The sequence below is a fragment of the Bos taurus genome, chromosome X, assembly GCF_002263795.3.
Source record: "Bos taurus isolate L1 Dominette 01449 registration number 42190680 breed Hereford chromosome X, ARS-UCD2.0, whole genome shotgun sequence".
Taxonomy (NCBI): domain Eukaryota; kingdom Metazoa; phylum Chordata; class Mammalia; order Artiodactyla; family Bovidae; genus Bos; species Bos taurus.
In genome coordinates this window covers 19,275,509-19,288,992 of record NC_037357.1, presented here as the reverse complement: position 1 = coordinate 19,288,992, position 13,484 = coordinate 19,275,509, and the positions used below count along the sequence as shown (strand labels likewise).

Here is a 13,484-nt window from a genome sequence, read left to right as displayed (position 1 = left end):
GAATTCCAGTTGAGCTATTCCAAATCCTGAAAGATGATGCTGTGAAAGTGCTGCATTCAATATGCCAGCCAATTTGGAAAACTCAGCAGTGGCCACAGGACTGGAAAAGATCAGTTCTCATTCCAATCCCAAAGAAAGGCAATGCCAAAGAATGCTCAAACTACCACACAATTGCACTCATCTCACACGCTAGTAAAGTAATGCTCAAAATTCCCCAAGCCAGGCTTCAGCAGTATGTGAACCGTGAACTTCCTGATGTTCAAGCTGGTTTTAGAAAAGGCAGAGGAACCAGAGATCCAATTGCCAACATCCGCTGGATCATGGAAAAAGCAAGAGAGTTCCAGCAAAACATCTATTTCTGCTTTATTGACTATGCCAAAGCCTTTGACTGTGTGTATCACAATCAACTGTGGAAAATTCTGAAAGAGATGGGAATACCAGACCACCTGATCTGCCTATTGAGAAATTTGTATGCAGGTCAGGAAGCAACAGTTAGAACTGGACATGGAACAACAGACTGGTTCCAAATAGGAAAAGGAGTTCGTCAAGGCTGTATATTGTCACCCTGTTTATTTAACTTCTGTGCAGAGTACATCATGAGAAACGCTGGACTGGAAGAAACAGAAGCTGGAATCAAGATTGCCGGGAGAAATATCAATAACCTCAGATATGCAGATGACACCACCCTTATGGCAGAAAGTGAAGAGGAACTCAAAAGCTTCTTGATGAAAGTGAAAGTGGAGAGTGAAAAAGTTGGCTTAAAGCTCAACATTCAGAAAACGAAGATCATGACATCCGGTCCCATCACTTCATGGGAAATAGATGGGGAAACAGTGGAAACAGTGTCAGACTTTATTTTTGGTGGGCTCCAAAATCACTGCAGATGGTGACTGCAGCCATGAAATTAAACGATGCTTACCTCTTGGAAGAAAAGTTATGACCAGCCTAGATAGCATATTCAAAAGCAGAGACATTACTTTGCCAACAAAGTTTCGTCTAGTCAAGGCTATGGTTTTTCCTGTGGTCATGTATGGATATGAGAGTTGTACTGTGAAGAAGGCTGAGTGCCAAAGAATTGATGCTTTTGAACTGTGGTGTTGGAGAAGACTCTTGAGAGTCCCTTGGACTGCAAGGAGATCCAACCAGTCCATTCTGAAGGAGATCAGCCCTGGGATTTCTTTGGAAGGAATGATGCTAAAGCTGAAACTCCAGTACTTTGGCCACCTCATGTGAAGAGTTGGATCATTGGAAAAGACTCTGATGCTGGGAGGAACTGAGGGCAAGAGGAGAAGGGGATGACAGAGGATGAGATGGCTGGATGGCATCACTGACTCGATGGACGTGAGTCTGGGTGAACTCCGGGAGTTGGTGATGGACAGGGAGGCCTGGCGTGCTGCGATTCATGGGGTCGCAAAGATTCGGACACCACTGAGCTACTGATCTGATCTGATCTGATTCATTACACTTCTGTAACTATCCTCTGTGGACTGCCTGATCAAGAACGTGGCCCATCTATCCGTTGGTCAGTGTGAAGGTGTCCCTGTAAACCCAGACTTGTGTCTGGTTTCTGTAGTGATGGCATTCCGGCTTAGGACTATGACCTTAACCTGTGAAGTTCAGTGTAAATGTGGATCGTTAGTGTCAGTGTTGCCCCTCCTCCTTCCCCTCAGGAGATGGGCTCCATGCTGCCACAACATAGGGCTGGACCAGGGTGTGCAACTTGTTGTGAATCTTCTGGGATTGGTTCAGTCACCCAGAGTAGATCTACATCTGAAAGAGTAATGACTGCCCCAAGTTGACCCACATCACTTGTCCAAATCAGCAGAGAAACTCAGACCACACATAGCAGGAAACAGACCTTCATATCTGTGCCACTGTGGCTGGAGACCAGGAAGAAATTGTAGTGTGTGTCCCTAGCCTGTGTGTCTGGGATATAGAGAGATAGAAAAATAGATCGCTGGAGGGATAAAGAGACAGAAAGAAGAATAGGGAGGTGGGAGGAAGGCTGAAAGGACACCAGCGTTGGAAGTAAGGCACAGACTAGCCTGCATTTGCCTGTGTTTGGAGGAGACTTGTACCATAGGGGCTTCCAAGATACTCACAGCCTTTCCAGTCTGAGTCCATGCTTCATCCAAGCTTCACCAGAATCCCTCCATGCCTGGAGATCCATCCGGAATGTCATGAGATGACCACCAGTCAGTCCCAAAGTCTTGGCAGAAAGGTGCACCGAGCCTTTCAAGTCCTGGCATCCCTGGGGCGGGGAAATGAATCGGAACAAAAAGCAGAAAAGGAACCTAGAATGGGCAAGTCCCTACTCATCCTTTTTTCCTATAAGCTTCCTGTCACCCACTCATTTATCTCCAAGTTGAGACCACATTCAAGTAAAAAGGAGAGTAGAAGGATGCAGGGCGCCCTGCTCTCTGAATGTGTGTGTGTGTGTGTGTGGAAGGGGCAGGTGAGCCCTAGAAATTTACAAGATCCTTGACCTCCACCAGAATAACAGAGTTCTAAAGGTGCACACCAGGTCCAGGAGGTACGTGTCCTGCTACAAGAGTGTGACTGTGCACTGAGACCCTACTTCTGAGTGCCAGGATATCCAGTGTTTCACATAGCTGCCCTGCATGATCAGGTTTATCCCCACAGCAATAGTTATGAGGGAGACACATATAGCCTGGCCATAAAAAGCCCTCAATAAATGGAAAAAATTATGCACCTTCCTCTCAGGTCATCCCCAGGTTCAAAACTTCTTGGTCTCGTATAAAACAGAAAACATGTCCATTGATTCATTATGTAATTAATACACACGGATCCATATTCAGAGTATGGGTGAGAAGTAGACCCACCACCTCCAACATCCAATCTCAGCAAGTTTCTCTCCTGCCTGATGACTTGGACTTGCATAGCTAAGTCTGGTAGCTCACATCTTAATGGGTAAGTCATTCTTTAACACAAGTAGGTGATAATATTGAAACAAAGAAAGAAATGTATAGAAGACCTTTTTCAACCTCCACATACTGAGGAACCCCTCAGGCAGGAGATGACAAGTTGCAGCTTTGGGGATCCTTAGACCGTGATGGCAAGATGTGAGTTGCTGACACCTGCATTCTTGAACATCTTTATGAATAATCAGGGAGAGACCTGAGCCCACCACCCAGCAGGCACATCTTCAATCAAGACAGACTGTGACAGTCTCGCTTCTTTTCCCCAGGAGAGCGATTTCAATGAGCACAAGGTTTTAATGACCTCCCTAGCCCTCCCTGATTCAGATCCTCTGTGCACCAAAGTTGTGTTGTCTCACTCCAAAGCCACATGAGCCTTGCCCGTGCACAAGCCTGCCATGTGTGGTGGCCATGTGAAACAGGGCATGCCTGTGGATGTGCGCACGGAAGGCAAGGATGATGGCTTCACCCGAGGAGCAGTATGGGCAGCCATCTACCCCATGTTGGACAAAGTCAACACCTGTCTGGACCACCTGGAGGACAGAAATAAGCACCTTCCTGGCTGCCTCCCAGAGTGCTTGAATCTAACTGGTAGACACATCTTGAGTTCCAGGAGCTGGTCAAGGAGGCCTAAAGCAATTGGCAGTCCCTAGTGGAGTCCTACAAGGGCCTGGAGCCTGGCCTCAATCCTGCCTCCCTGAGCCAGGCTCTAGGCTGAGCCTTCATGACCTGACTTGGGACTGGACTGCAGATGTCCTGGGGGATCTGCCTGCATAGGCCCTCTTTCTGGTACTTCCCTTCACCTGCCTGGCATACACCCCCCTCCCCCACCTGGCATTCCCACCTGGGGCCAGGAATGCGCCTGTGACCCACCCAACTTGCCTGCCTGCGCAACTCCTGGATGCTCCCCGCTCTGCCTATGTTCATTAGGCAGATTAAACAGTTAGCTTAAAATCCTCTGGAATCACTATTCCTGAATCATGTTGCCACTTGAACGAATATTTCACAAAATGTTGTCAGCATTCTCAGCTCTACAAAGGGTTTATAAATTTACTATTAGAAATTTTATGCAATGTGTGTAGAGTTTTGATTTTTTTTAAGCACTAGTCGAAGGCAATTGCTTCAGCCACTCAGTTACCTTTTCGATTCTTTTCATTTATACTCTGGTAATGATTGATATGTAGTGAATAATTCCTAATACTCAAAGGACTGGATTCTAATACAAATTGGAATAGGAGCTTTTTGTGTGCTTCCAGGTTTTTGTTTCCATGACTTCTGATGGTCTCCAGAACCATGCTGGGCCACTCCTTGTATTCTCACCCAAAGCAGGAATAGGAGATACACCCCCCATGCACACACGATATCCAGGTATTCATCTGTCATCCTCATGAATAAGTGAAAAGGATCACTTCTCCTAGGAAGATGTCAGATTATCTACCATCATTCTTACCTTAACAAGGGCAGAACTTCAGTTCTGGCCTCGAGACCCTTCCCCCTGCCACCCACCACCTGTTATCAATGCCAAGATTACTGAGCCCAGAGTCCCACTCGGTACCTGGTGTGATGCACGTGGGAGCCACATCTTCACTGATGCTGCCTGGAGTCATCACAAAGAATGACATCTACAATGGGAGTTTTTCCAACATACATATTTTATTGAAAAACAACATTTTACAAATTGAAAATAGTTTAGACAGTCACCTGCTCCTCTTTGACATGAGTGGTATGGTATATCTTCCATTTGCCAAGACTGGTGAGATCAGCATAGCAACTGAAACCGTCTGTAAACAAGGCCTCTGGTTATATTTCCTACTGCAAAGGACCACAGAGAATTCACCTCAAGGACACAGATTTTGGTAAAAGATAAGCAAACTGAATGGTGAACAGTGGCTTCTACTTATTCCTCTTGCATGAGGTGCCATTGGCACAAGTTCCACTGAAGGAAATTCCCTGTGGCCTGAGTTTGGCCCAGGGTATGGCAATCACAATTTGTGGGAGGCAGACACCTCCGGGGACCTGGTATCTTATGTTAGGGTACTGCAGGGAAAATATAAAGTTACATAAGACACAAAGTTTTAATTTTCCCCATTGAAAACTGACAGCAGGCCTTCACCCCTCCCTTTGCTTTAGAGGGTTAACTTTGCAAAACGTGTCAGTTCTTTCTCTGCCTCTTTATATGAGTGGAAATCATTAAAAAAGCTCAATAAGCCTCTTGCCAATTTGAATGCTCCTTTAAGGACCTGGCAGGAAAATCCTTGCAAAAGGGGAGAGCTAGGTAAGGAAAGAAAAACGTAAGCAGTTGAAACCAAAAACTGCTAGACCTTCTGGACACTCAGAGAAAGAAATGACCATCAAAGCAGTGCACAAGAATCAATAAAAGTGCAGGAGAAGATCATAAAAAGGTTTGGCAAGGCAGCATCTTAAGAGGATTACAGCATCCACAGAAGCAGGAGATGTTCCTTCTCAGAACTTCCTCAGGTTATGTTATTATGCAACAGTATAAAACATTATAAAGAACATTAAACATTGCACAGAACGAGCAGTGGTAGCAAAATCATCTCCTGGCAGAGAGGCCTACAGTTCACTAGGAAAATGAAATGTGAAGACCTGATCCCAGTATTAATGCCTGAATGTCAGTACAGGTCCACATTCACTCACTTCACAGCTATCCATTTGCTTTACCATTGTCTATATCACAGTTATGGCCACCCAATGGTAGTGAGAGGGAAAAGGGCTACTAGACAGGAGACAGAGCCCTGAACCCATAATGTCTGCCACATGTTTCACGCCAAAGATCCTTGTCATCTCCACTGTCAGTCTTTACTTATACTCTCAGAAGCTCCTCCTCATACCCCTGCTGGGCTCAAATTTAGCTATCAAGAGGAAGCCTTAAATGGGGGAACCACTGGACCCTTTCCCTCCCCAAACTGATCTCCCCTTTCCTCTCATCCTTCCTGTAGTGCAACATCACAAAAAAATGCAAAGCTGCCACTCCACTGTTGTACTAAAAAAACTTCTTCCTAGAGAGTGCAGTGGGTTCCCCTGAGGCAATGTCACCCTCACCAACAAGAAGACCCAAATGGAAGAGAAGCCACCACCAAGCAGAAAGGCTTTCTAGCAGATAAACAGATGGAGAGACAGCTACAGGCCTGGGGGTGTAGCCCTCTCCAGCAAGAGGAAAACAAGGTCTTCATCCTCCAGTCCTCACAAATGACTCAGTCATTTCCTGGTCACCCAGACTCATCAGCACATACTGCCAAGGAAACAATGGCCAGAATAAAGGACGGCTCCTTGACAAGACCGACCTGACCTCATTTCTCCAACCAGTGTGCATAGTGTGCTCAGCGGAAAAGTGCCAAAAGAGATCACAGAAAGTTCAAACCACATACCCCCACATAGAGCTGAGACACTTCATGATTCACAGTATGGCCTTGCTCTGCACAATGGCACAGACTTTTGACAACAGACGACTCTCTTCTGCTCCAGAGCCTACATTACCCATGGCATTTGTGGCACAGAAGTCTGATTCAGACCAGAGGTACCTTACCATCCAAACACAACATTTTCCATAACCCTTGCTTTAGAGAAGTCTGACTCAAGCCAGGGCCAGCTCACACCAAGAACCCCTCGTTTCGAATGCCCTTTGTGGCATTGAAGTCTGGCTCAGAAGAACTAACTTACCATCGGGATCCAACATTTCCCATGACTCTTGTGTTAAAGAAGTCTGACTCAGGCCAGAATCAATTTATGCTCTGAACCCCACATTTCCTATGCCATTTGAGACACAAAGTATGACTCAGGCCAGAGCTAATTTACCACCCAGACCCAACATTTTCCATGTCCCTTGTGGCACAGAAGTTTGACTCAGGCCGGAAGTAACTTACGCCCCTGACCCAACATTTCTCATGTTCCTTGAAGCAGAGAAGTCTGACTAGGGCAAGAGCCTATTTGCCACCTAGACCCAACATTTCCCATGACCCTCACTTTAGTGAAGTCTGACTCAGGCCAGAGTTGACTTACTACCCTGACCAAACATTTCTAATGCCCTTTGTGGCACAGAAGTTTGACTTAGGCCAGAGCACACTTACCACCTGGATCCAACATTTCTATAACTCTTGCTTTAGAGAAGTCTGACTCAGGACAGAGCCATTTGATGCTCAGGACCAAACATTTTCCATGCCCCTTGGTGACACAAAGGTATGCCTCAAGCTAGAGCCAACTTTCTTCCCAGACCCAATATTTCCCATGACCCTCTGTGACAGAATAGTCTGATCCATGGCTAGTGCCAACTTACCACCCAGACCCAAATTTCCCCAAGCCCCATGGGACACAGAATTCTGACAACAGGCCTCAGCCAATTTTTGCCCTGGAGCCAACATTCACCATGCCTACATGCTACCATTGCCACTCTGGGCCTTCTTTAGGATTTTGCAAGCCACCTGTGATGTGTGAGCTTTGAAGGAAGTAGTGTCTGGCTGGTATATCAGTAGAACATACCAAGAATAGCCCGTGAATTTCAGCTGTCTCTTTACAGCACACAGGGACATCTCAACAGGAAAGCTGAGCTGAACCAAGTACAGTCAAGATCAGTGGGCACCTCCCAGGAGACTCCTCAGATTACTCTTCTAGGCCACAGTATAGGAGGGGCAATGGCCACCTTCCCTGAGCTGCTTTTCAGAGCCTAAGGCAGTGCACACACTGAAGCAGGAACACAAGAACTTCTCTAACAGTGGCATATAGAAGTCTGAGGAATGCTGTAAAGTAGGGTAAAACACCCATTATAAAAGTCACCTGTGCCAGAAGGCAATCTATTCTCATATCTCACTCAAGGATGTGCATCAGTATTGTTGGTCCCCATGCTCTGCTTATCCTAGGCAGTGACATGGATGTTGAAGGGGAAGAAAACAATTCTTTGAATACAAGAAGCTTCTCGTATCTTTCACACCACAGTTCCTTGTCCTTAATCATTATGAGCAGCTGCATCCAGTGCTGCTCTTCCCCACCTTTGCCCATCTGCAACCATCAGGCCTCAGAAGGAAGGACCATGGTCTATATGCCATTCCATCTTTTCTGATCAGAAAGGCTCCAGCCCTGGTATGACTCTGTAACATCTATAAGCCTCTCTGTAAAAGAAGAGACAATCAAACTGGCTGGCCAATCAGCCATGAAATCCATTTAGTTCAACATGTATTCTCCCCAATTTGAGGAGCATTTTACTTCCAGTTATTTCTACCACTGTGAAAACACACTGTGTCACCCCCAGATAGCCATACTGACTGGAAATGAAGAGGAGATGCGGGTGTTGGTAACCCCCAACTTTTCAAGCAAGAAAATGTTAGTTAAGAAAGCTTCTCGAAGCTTAGTAATTAACATCACAAGATATGGGGCCCACTAAACCCAACACTAACACCCTTCTACACCATTTGTTGAGAGTGAAGGGCTCTGTCACCATGGCAATGTAAGAATCCATTCTATACTACAAATGTCCCTTGCAAAAGAGAGCATTTTCTATTTCTTACAAGTAGTACACAAATCAGAGGAATTGAGAAGATTATTAAATAAACCAGTGAAAAGAACTGAGGATAGTTCTTGCTTCTGTTAATCTTCATATAATTGGTGGTTGTGGTGGTTTTCTTATTAGCATAATCACCACGAAAACCACTATCATGGCCACCACCATCATCATCACTTCCAGTAGGCTAACATGCCTCTCAAAATGACTGCTGCTATCCTGATGAACCTAGAGTCTGTATATTACAGGAAAGCAGGATTAAAAGAAAGATACCTCATTTCAAAGGCCATGCCTTCAAATGCCCAATATTACCCATTTCTCTGCAACCACATAAGTCAGGGGAAAGCGTGAGCTTCATACAGATAACATATTTGGAAGACCTTGTAGTACATTACCATTTCCACCCGAGAGAAAGCATTCATCCATTGAGCTTGACAGAGATAACTTGGTACATTCCTTCAGCTTGATGCATATAATGATGCATTCATCGATTGAGCTTGATACAGATAACTTAGATTGAAGACATTACCATTGCCACCGGAGAGAAAACAATCATCGAATACATGCCTCAGAAGGCTAAGTGACAAGGCAGGCCTAGGGATCAACGCCTGGAATAGCACAGAGGAGCCAGGTCACATCTGACCTGTATTGAGTAGTGTCCCTTTCTCTTGCTCAAGAGTGCGAGTTCTTGGAGGCCGGGCCGGCCCGAGGGCGCCTGCGCGCTGAGGCGGGGTGAGCTTCCCAGCAGGCCGGCTGCAGAGGGCGCTAGGGCAGACGCGGCGGTTTAGCTGGAGCGCAGGACGCCGGGCCCCAGCAGCAGAATATGGCGGCGCTCAGCAAGAAGTGCTGTGTGTACTGCCTAGCCGAGGTAAGCCCGCTGTGCTTTCGCTGCACCGAGTGCCAGGACATCGAGCTGTGCCCCGAGTGCTTCTCCGCCGGCGCCGAGATCGGCCACCACCGCCGCTACCATGGCTACCAGCTGGTGGACGACGGGCACTTCACGCTCTGGGGGCCCGAGGTCGAGGGCGGCTGGACCTGCCGCGAGGAGCAGCTGCTGCTGGATGCCATCGAGCAGTTCGGCTTCGGGAACTGGGAGGACATGGCAGCTCACGTCGGCACTTCCAGGACCCCCCAGGAAGTGATGGAGCATTACATAATCATGTACATCCACGGAAACCTGGGGAAGGCCTGCATCCCCGACTCCATCCCCAACCGGGTGACTGACCACACCTGCCCCAGTGGGGGGCCCCTCTCTCCCAGCCTCACCACCCCCTTGCCTCCCCTAGACATCTCGGTGGCCGAGCAGCCGCAGCTGGGCTACATGCTGCTGCGGGACGAGTATGACATTGAGTATGACCAGGACGCCGAGACGCTCATCACTGGGCTCTCGGTCAACTATGACGAGGAGGACGTGGAGATTGAGCTGAAGCGTGCGCACGTGGACATGTACGTGCGCAAGCTCCGCGAGCGGCAGCGGCGCAAGAACATCGCACAGGACTACAACCTGGCACCCGCCTTTCTGGGCAAGGACAAGAAGGAGGAGGAGTGGGCGGCGCAGCGCAAGGTCACCAAGGAGGAGAAGGAGCTGCGGCTGAAGCTGCGGCCGCTCTACCAGCTCATGTCGTGCAAGGAGTTCGACGACCTGTTCGACACAATGTACAAGGAGAAGATGCTGCGCGCCAAGATCCGCGAGCTGCAGCGCTACCGGCACAATGGCATCACGAAGATGCAGGAGTCGGTGGAGTATGAGGTGGCCCGGCACAAGCGCGAAAAGTGCAAGGAGAACAAGGCTGTGGCGGCAGCGGCGGCGGGGGGCGGCAAGGAGGACGGCCGGGATGGTGAGTTTGCGGCCATCGAGCACCTGCCGGGCTTCGAGCTCCTGTCGCACCGCGAGAAGGTGCTGTGCAGCTCGCTGAACCTGAGCCCCGTGCGCTACGTGACCTTGAAGACCATCTTCATCAAGGACCACCTGAAGAAGCGCCAGGGCATCCCCTCCAAGAGCCGCCTGCCCAGCTACCTGGACAAAGTCCTCATGAAGAGGATCCTGAACTTCCTCACCGAGAGCGGATGGATATCCAGGGACGCCTCCTGAAGCCCGCCGCCCGGAGCGCCTGGGACTGACGGACGGACGGATGGCTTGATGGTCGCCGCGAGAGCCGCACAGACAGCGAAAGGGGCGGGGGAAGCTTTGTGAGCCAAAACCAAATGGGTTGGGCGGGAGGGGAGAGGAAACGCTTTTCCGCCCCCGCCCTCCCACCCACCCATTGTTGCTCTTTAAAAAAAATAATAAAAGGAGTTCTTTTTTTAGGGTATCAATTCTTTTTACGATCCTCTGAAGAAACAATAGCAACAGTCTGATCAAGGGGAAGACAAAACCTGTGTATATTTTAACTGAATCCCTAAACGTAGTACTTTAAGATGACGATTTGCCTTTAAGTGTTCAGTGTGGAGCCTCTGATGATGAGATCGGGAAATTGCCTTTTTTTTGTTGATGCTTCCCAGTGGTACAGGACTGTGAGATGGGCAGAGAGGAGCCCTTCCCTGCTGGCCACCAGCGCACCCCCGTGACCTGAGCTCTGCTGCGGCCACCCTCGGTGTTGGGCAGGTGGCACTTTAGGCAGAGGGCGCCAGGCCTGGCAGGAGAAGATGCCAGGGACTCGCCAGGAGGAATCTGGTGTTGAATGGTTTGGTCAAACTGAGCTTCCCTGCAACGGCTGGAGGGGACACGGGTCTACGTCGAGGAGAGGCGGAGACGGTGCTACGTCCTCCCAGGGGTTCTTAGCCAGGGTTCCTGGAGCAGCAGCACAGCGTCCCCAGGGGAACCTGCTGGCCCTTAAGGGACTTGGGCCTGCCCAGGCCTCGGATGCATGGGGCAGGACTTCGCAGGTCACTGGGACCCGTGCTGAAGTCTAAGAACTGTGGGCTTTAGCTGCTCCAGTGTCACTGATTTTCTACATCAGCTTCCTAGTTTGGTGAGGTTTTAAATTTAAGTCTTATTTTATATACATGATTGCCAGACTTTCACTAAGCTTGAGAAACAAAAGCTCCCTGTAAAATGTGTGTGGCCCTGGCCAAGAGCTGTCAAATGAGTTCTGTGCTTAAGTAAGTTGTAAGTGTGTGTGTCTCTTCTCGATGGTATGACGAATTTATTTAGGCTTGACTGTTTTTAAACACCATAATAAATGTATAATTTATGTTAAAAGTGTGAACCCTTTGTTACAAGGGAAAAATAATTTTATGATTGATTGACTCTTGCCCCATCAACTCCAGCTATTACTGTCGCATTAGTCCCGCCCCTGCTATTTGCTCGGAGTCTTTTAAATTTCTATATTTAATTCTTAATAATAAATGAGTCACCATAATCCCATGGAATTAGATATTTTCAAAACTGAAACTCGAGTCACAGAAGATAATCAGCTGTTCAGAAATGATGCTCTGGAAGGCCAGCATCCTGAGAATGTATTCAGACTGAAACTCTGCCTACCCACCTCTTTTTTCCCCTTTTACACATTAAACAGGTTGAGAACCAAAAAAAAAAAAAGAGTGCAAGTTCTTGAGACTGCTGCCAATTGGAAAAAACACCCTTTTCGAATGCTCTGGCCTTGTGACTGCTTCCTAAGATGCTAATAGTCAGCAGAAGAACCCATGAAACAATTCACTGAGGCCTTCCCCCACAGCCCCTCCAACAAAGAGAATCAGGAAGACTGTGATGTGATGGGCAGCCAGCACAAGCCTGTGTGGAAAGGAGAGAATGGGCCACAGTTATGGTTAAGTTTCACAACTCTTTTCACTAGCAAATGAGCCAGTCTTGGACACAATCATGTCTCGGTGAAGGAACACTACTTAGGAGAAAGCTTTCTCTTAGTATTATATGTTTCAGTTTGTCACCACATGAGGAATCCACAATGACACCCATCATCCAAGGATTTAATGTAATTTAACTTACTACAGGCGTAAACCAAAAGACGATGAATGTCAATGTGCTGGAAAAGGCCACACACTCTAGTTTCCCATCAAAAGGAATGTGCAATTTGAATGTGGGTAGGTGAAATTCAGGTTCTGTGATGCCAGCTTCTGACTGAATTCTTGTATCACTAATAAAGCAGAGGAACCATAGTTATCTACTGAGACTGAAGGTTAAAAGGCTCTCTGAGAGTGTGTGTGCTCAGTCATGTTTGAGTCTTAACAACCCCATGGATTATAGCCTGCCAGGCTTCTCTGTCCATGGGGGTTTCCCAGGCAAGAATATTGGAGTCAGTTGCCAATTCCTCCAAGGAGTCTTCCAAACCAAGGATTGAACCCCGGTCTCCTGAATCCCCTGCATTGACAGGCAGATTCTTTATCATTCAGTTCAGTTCAGTTCAGTTCAGTCACTCAGTCGTGTCCGACTCTTTGCGACCTCATGAATTGCAGCACGCCAGGCCTCCCTGTCCATCACCAACTCCCGGAGTTCACACAATCTCATGTCCATCCAGTCGGTGATGCCATCCAGCCATCTCATTTTCTGTGTCCCATTATCCTCCTGCCCCCAATCTTTCCCCAGCATCAGGGTCTTTTCCAATGAGTCAACTCTTCGCATGAGATGGCCAAAGTATTGGAGTTTCAGCTTTAGCATCAGTCCTTCCAATGAACACTCAGGACTGATCTCCTTTAGAATGGACTGGTTGGATCTCCTTGTGTCCAAGGGACTCTCAAGAGTCTTCTCCCACACCACAGTTCAAAAGCATCAATTCTTGGGTGCTCAGCTTTCTTCACAGTCCAACTCTCACATCCATACATGACCACTGGAAAAATCATAGCCTTGACTAGACGGGACCTTTTTGGGCAAAGTAATGTCTCTGTTTTTGAATGTGCTATCTAGGTTGGCCACATTTCCAAGCAGTGAAAGTGAAAAAAAGTGAAGTCACTCAGTTGTGTCCGACTCTTTGTGACCCCATGGACTGTAGCCCACCAGGCTCCTCTGTCTGTGGGATTCTCCAGGCAAGAATACTGGAGTGGGTTGCCATTTCCTTCTCCATTCCAAGGAGTAAGCG

At 47.8% G+C, this 13,484-nt stretch overlaps 1 pseudogene; it reads left to right on the top strand.

The window, feature by feature from the left end:
- The first annotated feature begins 9,239 nt into the window (after window positions 1-9,239).
- On the top strand, window positions 9,240-10,628 carry LOC526838 (transcriptional adaptor 2B pseudogene; annotated as a pseudogene).
- The last annotated feature ends 2,856 nt before the right edge of the window (window positions 10,629-13,484 follow it).